Below are 12,886 nucleotides of genomic sequence, written 5' to 3'. Positions count from 1 at the left end.
GAGGTTACAGTGAGCCGAGATCCTGCCACTGCACTCCAACCTGGGGGACAAAGGGAGACTCTGTCTCAGAAAAACAAAACAAAACAAAAACAAAAAAAACAGAGTAATATTCATTCCTGAATAGGAGAAATTAGCAACTAATAAGCTGTGTGTGCCTTACTAGGACCCTCAACACGTTAAGGAAACTCTGTCCACCATATGACTATGAGCTTTTAGGAAATAGGATGCTGACTCTGAATTGTGCATTGAATTTCATTAAAAGGATTGGCTGCAGAATCAGAAAGTCAACATTCAGAAATATATGGTATTTATTTAGGGGATTCTTAGACTCTGATGCATAACATTAATCCAAGCACAGACAGAATGAAAAGTACCATTTCTCCAAATGGCATTAATGTCTAAATAACAGCTTTAGAAATACTGAATTACTCACAAACCTGGAATACGCGTATTTTTTCAAGAGTACCTATGTTTAGCATCTAAAGTTTCAGAAGAAAGGACATTTATAGTGGATACATTTTTGTAACATCTGTGATTCCATGTATGTGTATGTTAAGTTAGAAGGACTTCAATTTTTACTAATACTAAAATTTTTCTTTTGCATTGATAATTTGTGTGTTCCCATGTGGAAAAGAAGTTTCCGTGGCCTGACCTTCAGCCTCTATCATTAACAATTACAGATATCAAAGTAGAAAGAAGAGCTACCATTTGCTGAGTGTTATCTGTATTGCAATACTCAAAATAAGCCCACAAGGCAGGCATTATTATCTCTGTATAAGAGGTGAGGGATAGGAGGCTCAGTGTAGCTCAGTGGTTTGTCAAAAGTCATAGCTAGCAGGAGGGCCAAGACTCAAATTCACATCTTTCTAATCACAAAGAGGCTTCACCTATGGCTAGTTCATAATAAATTCAGATTTACAAAGTTTTTTTATTTTTATTTTATTATTATACTTTAAGTTTTAGGGTACATGTGCACAATGTGCAGGTTTGTTACGTATGGATACTTGTGCCATGTTGGTGCGCTGCACGCATCAACTCGTCATTTAGCATTAGGTATATTTCCTCATGCCATCCCTCCCCCCTCCCCCCACCCCACAACAGTCCCCGCAGGGACAAAAAACCAAACACCGCATGTTCTCACTCATAGGTGGGAATTGAACAATGAGAACACATGGACACAGATTTACATAGTTTTATAAGTTTTGCTTATAACGATTGCTGTACTTATAAAAATGTACAGTTTTGTTACTTTCTAAGCACATTGGTCTAACTTTTGGTTCCCTAGCCAGGTGCTCAAGAATGTGCCCTGCCTACAGCCAACTACTAAACACAGGCAATTTATTAAAAGGGTCTTCCTGCAATAGCTTCCTGGGGACTTAGGTATAAATCTACCCAATCTACCAATTAGCCTATGCACGTTTCTACCACATGCTAATAAATCTACTCAATTAGCCTATACACATGTTTCCTGATGCTGGGCCCCTTTCTCTTTCCATACTTTCTTCAATAATATTGTGCTCTTAGAATGGTCCAGGGATGGGTACCCCAATCTTAGTCAAGGTAGCAAAAAAAGACATTTACAGGGAGGGTTTCCTAGACTTGCTTAACACTCCTAATGGAGAGATGCCTTCTCTTCATTTCTTTAAAGATCCTTCTCATGAGTCAAAAATATGAGAAATAGTTTAAATGCTCTGAGGAGAAAATCAGTCAGAGTTGAGGACACGTAATCCAGGTTATAAAAGAAATGGTTGTGCACCGATGTTCATGGCCACATGATTCACAGTCGCCAGGAGCCGGAAGCAGCCTACGTGTCTGTCAAGAGATGAATGGATAAACAATATGTGGTGTATATTTAATACATGCAACGGAATATTATTCAGCCTTGAAAAAGAGAGAAATTCTGACCTGCGATACAATATGGATAAACCTTGGGGACATTACATTCATGAAATAAGTCAATCACAAAAAGATAAATACTGTTTGAATCCACTTATATTAGGTAACCAGAGCCATCAAATTCATAGAAACAGAAAACAGAATGGTGGTTGCCAGAGACTAGTGGGAAGAAAAAGTGAGGAGTTATTGCTTAATGCATATAGCGTTTCAGTTTTCAAAATTAAGTTTCTGGTGATTGGTTTTACAACAATGTGAATATACCTACCATTATTGAATTCTACACTTAAAAATTATTAAGATGTCACATTTTATGCTGTGTGCATTTAACAACAATACAAAAAATTAATGGTAAATGTATGAGAAATGTGGTTATAGGAAATTTTTAAGTTTTGAGTGTGTGAGGAATGAAGACATTTGGAGAATGAAGAACGACAGAAAAGAATGGTACCAACTACTAATTCCCAAGCCCAAAATGATTTCCCACCTTACCCTGGTACCTATTATTAATTCTCTGGTTTGAGGTGCAAGCAAGAAAAGATACCTATCTAAACATTTAGGATTGCACACCATTCATTGACATTAATTACTTGGGTAATTTTCATAATCCTTTACACTATTTTAAAAAATTTAAAAGTTCAGTCAGACAGATAGCTTTCTCTCAATCGAATTAAAGTTAAATAAGTCAAATGGCTTTCTTTTAATTAACACTAAATTACATCCTATTAATCAAGTATATTCTGCTATTGGAATGTTGTTGCATTTATTAAGTATTTTTTTGAAAAAATATTTCAATAATATAATTAAGTTTCTTTCATATTTTATGAGATAAATATTTACTAGCTTATTGTGTACACAACAGAGATATAGAATGGCATATTGGAATGGAAATGCAACCAGACGTTCAGGCCTGGCTTTGAGTCGTAGCTCTCCTTCTGGGTAACCCTGAAAAGCAAGCTAAAATTTCCAGGTCTCAGTTTATCTTTCAGCAATGTGAAAGAATTAGTCTAGGCTGGGTGCAGTGGCTCACACTTGTAATCCCAGCACTTTGGGAGGCTAAGGCAGGAGGATCACTTGAGGCCAGGAGTTCAAGAACAGCCTGGGCAACATAGGGAGACCCTGTCTCTACAAGTTTTCTTTTTTTTTATTAGCCAGGCATGGTGGTGTGCACCTGTAGTCCCAGTTACTTGGGAGGCTGGGATGGGAGAATTGCTTGAGCCTGGGAAGTCAAGGTTACAGTGAACTGTGATCATACCATGGCACTCCAGCCTGACTGACAGAGACCTTGTGTTAAAAAAAATAGTCTAAAGCAGGTCAGCAAACTTTTTCTATAAGGACAAAATAGCAAATATTTTAGTCCTTTTAGGCTTTGTGGGAAGAAGCAAAATGAAAGATAATGAGAGAAAACAAATCACCATTTTCTAAATACAAAATTCAAAATATAATAATTACTATTTTTTGTAATTCATTTTTACTAATGAGAGGAATAAGATTTCCTCTCAATAAATGCCATGCTTCCAGAATGTTCCTTCTCAGCCTCTTTGGCTGGACTCCTCTGTTCAATTTCTAGATGCTGGTATGTTTCAGAACCCTCATTTTTCTTCCATCTTGATTTTCTTCTTGCATTAGCTTATCTAGTTCCATGGTTTTAAAAACCATTTACACATTATGACTTTCAAATTTGTATCACTACAGTTGACCTCTCTACTGTAGGGTATGTTTATATAACCGATTGCCTTTTTGTCATTTATTCCATGTCTAAGAGGTACCTCAAATGAAATAATTCCTAAAATTGTTTCCTACCCTTGTCTCTCTCTCAGTAAATGATACCTTCACCTACCAGGTGATTCAAGCTGAAAATCTAGGAGCCATCTTAGATCATTGCCTAAACTCTCTCCAACAAGAACCAGTTTATCAGCATTCACTTGAGTATTCTTTGTATAAGGAGAAAAAGCAATCAGAGTTGAGAAGCTGTATAGCTGTGTTCAACATAGAAATAACTGGAAGTATTCTGGCTGTAAAGTAATTATAAATGTTATTAAGTCAGCCCCCTAAACAAATTTTGAACACATCCACTTCTCCTCATCTCTGCTAATATCACTGAGTCCCAGCTACCATTACCTCGTACTTGGACTACTGCTCTTGCTTCCTAAATGGTGTTTCTATTTACATTTTCAACTCCACCGCCTGCCGCACCCAATCCATTCTCTACAGAGTGGTCAGAATGATCATCTCAAAGCACAGTCAGACTTTGTCACCTCCTGCTTTTAAGTTTTTGCACAGATTCCCACTTTTTCATTTGACATATATTAGTATCTGATTAGTATGTTCCCAGCACTATTCTCATTGCTGGGGAGATGGCAGTGAATAGACAGACAAAAATCCCTGCCAAATGTAACTTGCACTCTAATGAAGGGAAATAGATAATAAACCAAAAAAAGTGAATCAGATAGCATGTTAAATAGTGACAAATGCTTTGGAGAAAATTAAAGCAGGGAGCTAGGCAAGGAGATGGGGTATTGGAGGCGTTACAACTTTCAATAGGGTTGTCAGCAAAGGCCTCATTGTGAAGATGCCTTTTCAGTAAAGAACTGAAGAAGGTGAGTCAGAAAGGAGGTGGAGTTTGAGGGTAATAGCATTCCACAGAGCAGAAAAAGCAAGTGCACAGGAACAGCAAGAAGCAGGGTGAGAGAGGTGGGGAGAATTTGAGATGATGTTAGAGAAATGACAGAGTCTAGGTTAGGGAGGGCCTGAGTCCTTGTAGACTCTGAGTATGGTGCTGAGCAGGAAAGAGACAGCCTCTGGCTTAGGGTTTAGAAGGAACACAGGTTACTGTGATGAGGATTGTCTGGAGGGGAACAAAGGCCAAGGTGGGGAGACCACTTAGAACACTACTGCTCTACTTTAGGTGAAATGCTAGAACCGGGTGAACCAAAAATGTGCTCAGCATCTGTGAGGAGGGGGCAGAGAGGGAGCAAGGATGGATCCAGGGTTTTTAGTCTGATAAACTGAAAGTCTGGAACAGCCATTACTTAAAATGAGGAAGTCTAAGGGAAGAAGAGATTTGGGGGAAAATATCAAGAAACTTGGTTTTAGATGGGTGCATTCGAGATGCAGATTGCACATCCAAGCCAAGATGCCAAGTAAGTAGTTGGATGTTTAAATGTGGATTTGAAAGGAGAGGTAGTCTGGAAATATAATTTTGGTAGTCATTCTGTTACAGATGTTATTTGAAGCCCTGAGACTGAGTGAGATCATAGAGGAAGTGAATGTAAATAGAAAAGGGAAGAAGTCTGAAGACGGAGCCCTGAGACACTCCATTGTAAACTGGAAGATGAGGAAGAGCCAGCAAAGGAGACTGAGAAGGGGCAGCCAGTGAAGATGGAGGTAACCAGGAGAGTGTGGTGTCTGAAAGCCAAGCAGCAAAGGGTTTCCATGAGGAAGGAGAAATTAACAAGGTCAAATGCTGCATATGGGTTGAGCAAAACCAGAATACCTTCGAAATAGAGTATGTTCTAAAATTATTAGCAGTACTTGAAATCACCTACAAATTGATCTCCTTTATGTCTATGCCTTCATCTCCTAATATCCCCTCCCTTCCTCAGCATAGCCTCTCCCCCATTTTCCTCTCCAGCTTTCATCTGCTACCTCACTCTCTCCCTCGTTCACTATCCCTTCTCTAGACCAGCCCTTTGTTTTTCCAGCATGTCAATATATTGTCCTATCTGTTCTTCCCACTGCCTAAATGTTCCTTTTACTTCATGATTACTTCCTATCATTACAGTTTCTTTTCATGACCACTCAGTCTACAGTACCAATTTTATTAATGTTACTTCCACCTCCTTCCATTCACTCTTTATCCCCACCACTTTGTTCTTTCACTTTATGTAATTTTCAGCATCACAACATTTTCAGTTCATTGTTTTTCATCCCACATAAAAACAAGGATCTAGACTGTCTTGTTCTCTGCACTGTGTCAGGCTAGAACAAGGAGTGCTATAGCATTCATTCAATGAATATTTACTGAATAAGCTGATTAATCTATATTTCAAAATTTTAACAAAACGGTATGTAAAGCATACCCAAACACTGGTAAATCATCCCAAATTGAGATGTATAGAGGAAGAAATCTGAGAGGAATTTTTATTTGATCATGCAGGGAAGTATTTCTTTCAAGTGTTTTTCAATTTGCATGTTAATTGAAAAACATTTCCCAATCCATTTGAGCATTTGGCAATCCCTTTGAGACATAGTTCATCTACCTTATTTCCACAGCCCCTCAAATACAACCTTGCATTTGCCTAAAATGGTGCTATATTATAACTTCATGTTACCTTTCATAGTTCCAGGAATCTGTAAAAGTAATAGCATCATCTTTATTTGGGTCTAGTGTATAGTGGACACACCTTGACTGTTTATTGAAAAGATGTTTAAATAAATGAATATTGAAATCTTTAATTAAGAGTAGCTGCTGAGGAACAGAAAACCAAACACCGCATTTTCTCACTTATAAGTGAGAACTTAACAATGAGAACACATGGACACATCGGGGGCAACAACACACACTGGGGCCTGTGGCGGGTGGGAAGGAGAACACCAGGAAGAACAGCTAATGGGTGCTGGGCTTAATACCTGGTGACAGGTTGATCTGTGCAGCAAACTACCATGGCACACTTTTCCCTATGTAACAAACTTGCACATCCTGCACAGGTACCCTGGAACTTAAGATAAAAGTTGGTCAAAAAAAAAAAAAAAAGTACCTGCTGAATAGTTAAGTAAAACTTTCTTATTCATTCATTTCCTACCATCCTTCTCAAGAGAGTTGTCTTCTAAGAGGTCCAAATGAACAGAACTTATCATTGGAAGCTCTTTTTAAAAAATCGCTCTAATGAAATTCAGGGGATGAGTAAGAAATGGGGTAGGGGCAGGCTTTGTGTTTGATAATTTGGTGTGCTCTTTCATCTTCCCTCTGCAGTCTTACGCTCATTGTTTGTTGCTGCTAAAGCAGTAAATGTTGTTTGTCTTCATTGCAAAACCAAAGATAGAAAACTTTGAAGTGTTTTCTGTTGCTTAATGTCACCTACTGTTCCTGTCAGCAAACTGAGATAAACCTGATGGACTGAGGTGTCTGGTCTAATTCCTTTATTGACACATAGTCCTGTCTTCAAACACCAGTGTAAATGAATAAGTACTGAGATAGTAATGTGTCAGTAATAGGCTGCCAGATAAATGCCATTGTTTACGTACTGATCCCTGCTTCCTAAGGCCCAAACAGCTCAAAAATCTTACAAATTAGCACCTCGCTGAGATCAAAGAATTGTCTTTTCTTTCTGCAATTACCTACTTGGAGAGCGGTGCAAGCAGATGAAGACGAGTTTAAGCTGTCTCTCTCTAGCCCAAATCTTTCTTTTAAAGAGAACAAATGGTGGAATTATACACTGTTTCAGGAAAAGGCAGTTAAGAATAAGAGATTTTACCTTATTTTGCCATGTAAGAACAAAGGGATTTTGTATTTAAATTTTTATGTTAATCCACCAATCAATCCCCATTATAATTATTTTACTGAAAATTCAGTGGAAAGAGCCATGTTCATCCTTAACAATCATCTTTTGGGATCAGATTTAGCTGCAAATTACAAAAATAAAACTAGTTTTGAATTCAGTGACACCATAGTACCCACACTTCAAACAGAAAGCTATGAGAAAAATAAATGCTTTCTGAAGGAGTAAAAATTTAGACAACAAATCTTCTAATTTCATTTTTGGCATATCTTAAACAGAAAAGTGCACCATTAGTCTCTCTTAATTTAAAAAAAAAAAAGCCATAATTTTATGACTTTCCTTGCTTACCAAGTTCTTTGCCCTGAAGCACATTCCACCTCCATTAGCCTGTGTCCAAAATGGCATTGTTTTATTTGAAGATATTGAGAAATGAGAGGATAGAAGGATGTAACTTGAGTTTACACTATTTAGTAATTGTCTTTCATATTAGTCATACAACCTAGAAACAAGAAACCTAGTGTTCAAAACGTATTATGGCTTAGGGTAATATTGGCTTCTTTGTAAGAAAGACAAAATCCTTTCTTGGTAGCAGGCTTTATCTTTTATGCAAATGAATAAAATCTCTTTCAAATTCTAGTGTTAGACTTTGTATTAGTCAAAGCCTTGACTCCTATGGATAAGTGAGTGGTTTAAAGAAATAAAAATTGACCTGAAAAGTAATTATCTGCAATAAGTTGGAATCCTTTTTCCCTATATATGTTTTACTTCACTTATTCACATCCATGTTTTTTAAAGGGAGTATTAAATGCCTTATGCCAAAGAGTTCATGTAAATAAATGTGAACTTAAGGCAAATTTTAAATAATTTGTCTCACTTTTCTAAAACTGTTTCTTGCATAAAACATTCTTGTATCTTTGGAGTCAGCCAGGGCTAGAGTAAGAGCCCCTCCTGGGATGCTGTGACCCCCGAGTTTGAAGACTGCTGATAACCCCAATCTATGAAGACTAGCTATGGAACTTCCTACACTGAGACAACTCCAGTGGAACTCTGATAATTATCCTAAAATAAGGAGGCTTCTTCAGTAGCCCTTGAAATATGTTCAAATACATGATTACATTTATGTCCTTAATATCGCTATTAGTTTCTGATGTTAACGTAAAAGTTGAGGAAAAAGTGGAAAAGTTAAAGCAGTGCAGGTTAATTCAATGCCAGAGGGTGTATATTCAGTGTGAACAATTTTCAACAGAGAAATGTCAACTTCTGGCCACAACGGCAACCAGTAGAATAACTATTTTTACTGTCTTATCTATTAATGAAGAGGAGATTGCATAATATAGATGAAGGAGCATAGTATTTGCAGGTGGAACGCCTAGCAGAGCTTGAGTCTCAACTCTGCTGCTTTTACTCTAATTGGCTGAGACAAGTCATTTAAACTAATAGAGCTTCAATTTTCTCATATCTAATGTAACATAACAATTCACAGCCTTTTACTTTGTAGTTACCATGAAGATCTAATCACAGTGAAATATACTTATATGTCTGTCTGCTGATAGAACTTTTGTCATAGAGGGCAGTCCATTTTATATCAACGGGGCTTAAATAAGATCTGTGCCAGCAACTGAATTACACTAATGAGTGAATAATTACAAAAGAAGCCTGCATTATCAATCTATATAAAGAAGAAAGTTACTGAGTATGGAGGGGAGATTCTCCTTTCATATTGGCACTCGTTCTTACTTTCCCTGAAATAGAGATTATAGCAGTCTGCCAGCAATTTTCAAACTTCAATTCTGGCCTGGAAATTGGACAGAAGGGGTCCAAGGACACATGAACTGAAAGTGCCAGTGAATGTCTCAGTGCAGACTGTGGAGTCATAGTGGTTAATCTGCAAAATTAACTCCCTATTCAGACTTCAGGCAGTTAAATGTCAACCAACATCAACTTCAACCCTTAATCTTCAGCCTCAACCTAGTAATAATATCTCTGAGGTGAATAAGCTATGAAGTGGACATTTCCACCTTCCTTTATTTTATTTTATTTATTTTTTTGAGATGGAGTCTTGCTCTGTTCCCCAGGCTGGAGTGCAGTAGCACAATCTGGGCTCACTGCAACCTCTGCCTCCTGGGTACAAGCGATTCTCCTGCCTCAGCCTCCCGAGTAGCTGGGACTAGACGCACGTGCCACCACGCCTGGCTAATTTTTTGTATTTTTAGTAGAGACAGTGTTTCACAGTGTTAGCCAGGCTTGTCTCTATCTCCTGACCTCTTGATCTGCCCGCCTCGGCCTCCCAAAGTGTTGGGATTACAGGCATGAGCCACCGTGCCTGGCCCCACCTTCCTTTTTTATTAAGACTACTAGGAAAATATAATAAGTTACTATGCTTTCTTATTATATCCCCTTTTGGTCTCTGTTAACAAAAAATACAGTTGTATGTAAATTTTAGTATATGACAATGTTCATCTCACAATACGTACAGTGATAATAGTGGAAGAGGAAGGAAGGTAAAACTTTTGCTGTGATTCCATAAATGAGCAATGTGGGACACCCTTGTATGAGTCCAGTGCTTACACAAGCGCCTGAATACAGAGCTGCCAGGCTGGGTGCATATGTCAAACTCTGCCAAAGCCCTGAAAGCACCTGTTGTGAAAAGCTGGAAAAAGGTGTTGGCAGCCAAAATTCATGTTGATTTTTGTCACCTTTTTGAGCAAATATTCTTTGCAGATCAATAGTCCACTGGTTTAATTTTACAAATGTTTTCTTTTGAATTTTCTTTCCTCCCAATGTAGTTTCAAAAAACTAGTCCATTTAAAAAATGATCCTTTTTATGGAGTGAAAGAATACAATACTCAGAGTGGTTCCATGCTGAAGTTCCAAGATGCAAATTTTTTTATGCAAGTCTCATATTCAATTAATAGCCCCGAGATTATGAAAGGTCCATTACCTTCTCAATTGCAGATTCAGGTACTGCCAACACAACACAAAGCAGCATTAAAATTCATGTCATTCTATAATGGTATTTTCCAAAATGTACTTTTTCCAAACACTTTCCAAAATGCACTTTTCGAGGTTACTTTAAAATTTTTAATATAAAATTTAACAATTAAAAATGTATTTTATAGTTAGAATAGCAGGAACTCTTTGTAAGTACTGAGGGATTGTCACTAAATAAAATGTATAGCAAGTGTGCTGTAGCAGTATTCTTCTGTAAGAGATATCCAGAGTTATTGACCTGAGAAAAGGAGGAGAAATGCATGTATGAATGCAAAGAATCCTGTTTTTCTTCAGCAGGGTACTGAAAACTAATTCTTCTTCATGAGGGAAGGCAAACAACCCTCTCTCTGGTCTCTTTTCTACTATGATTCATTTTTTGGTCTAAGTTATTTCCCAAACCAAGAGTAGACTCCCTCCTGAGTCTCTGTTGACTTACCTGGCTGCCAACAAAGGAAGGCTACTAGTTTCTTGGAATTCATATAATTATATTTCTGTGGGCACTCATAAAGAGCCATCAGCTCTGTCCTTGCACACCCCACTTCTAGACTTGCCTCCACCCAGGGGTGGTAATAACTGAAAAGAAAACATTTCTCGACCTACTCCAGTACCTCATAAATCGAAATTTATCCCTTCAACTAACATTCAAATTCCGTCTTATTAATATAACTGCCAAACTAAATTAAGTCCAATTTTACTTTTTTGTTTACCTCATATATAATGGAATCATATTTTTTATATTAAAATTTTAGCAAATAATATGTCACCTATCATTTGCACCTCCACACGATGATAGATAATTAAGTTGGGAAAGTCAGACCTCCAATGCTCTTGATTCGAGTAAGTCCTGACCAAAGATTTAACCAAAATGTTCCCTCAGTGCTGCTAAATAAATATTTATTTACATATGTATTTATGTAATACTTCTCCTTTGAAAACAGAACTGGAGGTAGTCTCAGAAATATATACATACCAGTGGAAGACAAACAGACCAATCTGTGGAAATTAAAGCAAGAAGAAAGATAGGCTGGAAGAAAATAGATGTTAAAGCAGTAATGTTGGTGCCTGCCATACTGGTCTTAGGGTTCTGATAGGTTCCCGCATGTTGGTGGTAATTTTGAAACAGACTATCCTAATAATCCAGGCAAATATAGTTTGAAAGCACAATTAGTCATGAGACTACCCATGTTGCTGGCCAAAATCACAATGCTTTGAGAGACAGCACAGTTGTTCCTGTTCCTGTGATGCAGGGAGGAATTTTTCTCATGGTTCCTTATGAAGTAGACCCTGAGTGATTGGTAGCTATTAGTGGGAAGCAGGATATCTGGGAAGAAGAGGGAAAAATGACAGCATTGCACAGATTTGAGGGAATGGATTCTTTGCCTTTATCATATTTAATGTAAGCTCCTAGTGATTAATGAGTTTGAAATGCCTGGTCATCTACATATGTGTGCCTGATTCCAGGAGAGATGGAGTCTGACAGTTTGTATAGCAGCTAAGTTCATGGGAATGGAGTCTGCTGCCTAAGGCCCTGAGCAGCCTTTATTGCAGATTCAGTAGAGTAACCCCCTGTGTAGCAAGCAGTCAGGATCATTTAGTATTATTTACAAACTTTCCAAAGCTCCCATCAAATAGGAGCCCCAAACTGTCAATTTCTGGAAATATCAATGCTTAATGCTTCCCCATTCACAAAGTATGGAGAAGGTGTTGTCAATCTGGGGATAGAGGGGAGACTTGTGCCACATTTTAGAGAATGGCACTTTGGAACTTAGGGATACAGAAGTCTGATGTGAGGACAGCCATTTGGCTGTCACCTGTCTTATTCACAAGAGAGGAATTAACTTCATAGCATCCCTATTGTTAGAAAAGGGGACTTACTGAGTGCCATTTATGTGCAAGCTAATAGGTAGACAGTAATATGTTTTCCAAAAGCAGATGGAAGTTTTGAGAGTCCCAAAGTGTATATAATTAAGGGCAAAGAGAAGGTTTAAGAAATTTATAAATATAAAACTATGTATAAGACTGTGCATGTAGGCCATGCAGAGGAGGTAAAGTGCAAGCTTTGGTAACTTCCCAGAAAATCTGTCTATGATGGTTTTATCCTATAATCCTCAGAGTAATCAATGATCTGAGTAAAACTCTCTGCATGTGACATAGGACAAAACTAAGATCCAATTTTTGTAGTTGCCAAATTTTGCAAATAAAAACAGTGGACTTTAAGTTAAATTTGAATTTCTAATATACAACAAAAATTTTTTAATATAAATATGTTCCCAATTTTTTTATATTAAAAAATCATCTATTGGGATCTGGAATTCAAATTTAATCTGGAGTCCTGTATTTTATCTGGTAGTCTTACCAATATTATATAGCCTAGTTTTTAACCTAGATTTGTTGAATACAAATACAAAGTTCAAATACATTTTATTCCTTCCCTATTATAAGTACCACATGTTTAATAATTACTAAGCACAGTCATTTTCCCCTTAAATAAAAGTAATCTT

At 37.4% G+C, this 12,886-nt stretch overlaps 1 long non-coding RNA gene across 1 annotated transcript; it reads left to right on the top strand.

Moving 5' to 3' along the window:
- The first annotated feature begins 4,596 nt into the window (after positions 1–4,596).
- LOC105739508 lies at positions 4,597–8,946 on the top strand. The gene is made up of 3 exons (XR_001115430.2): positions 4,597–4,763; positions 5,117–5,280; positions 8,319–8,946. It is a non-coding gene; the product is annotated as an uncharacterized LOC105739508 (long non-coding RNA).
- Positions 8,947–12,886: the final 3,940 nt, after the last annotated feature.

Source organism: Nomascus leucogenys, chromosome 3 (genome assembly GCF_006542625.1).
Source record: "Nomascus leucogenys isolate Asia chromosome 3, Asia_NLE_v1, whole genome shotgun sequence".
In the NCBI taxonomy this organism is placed as follows: Eukaryota; Metazoa; Chordata; class Mammalia; order Primates; family Hylobatidae; genus Nomascus; species Nomascus leucogenys.
Note: the sequence above shows the minus strand (reverse complement) of the source record. Positions and strands in the feature narration are given on the sequence as shown.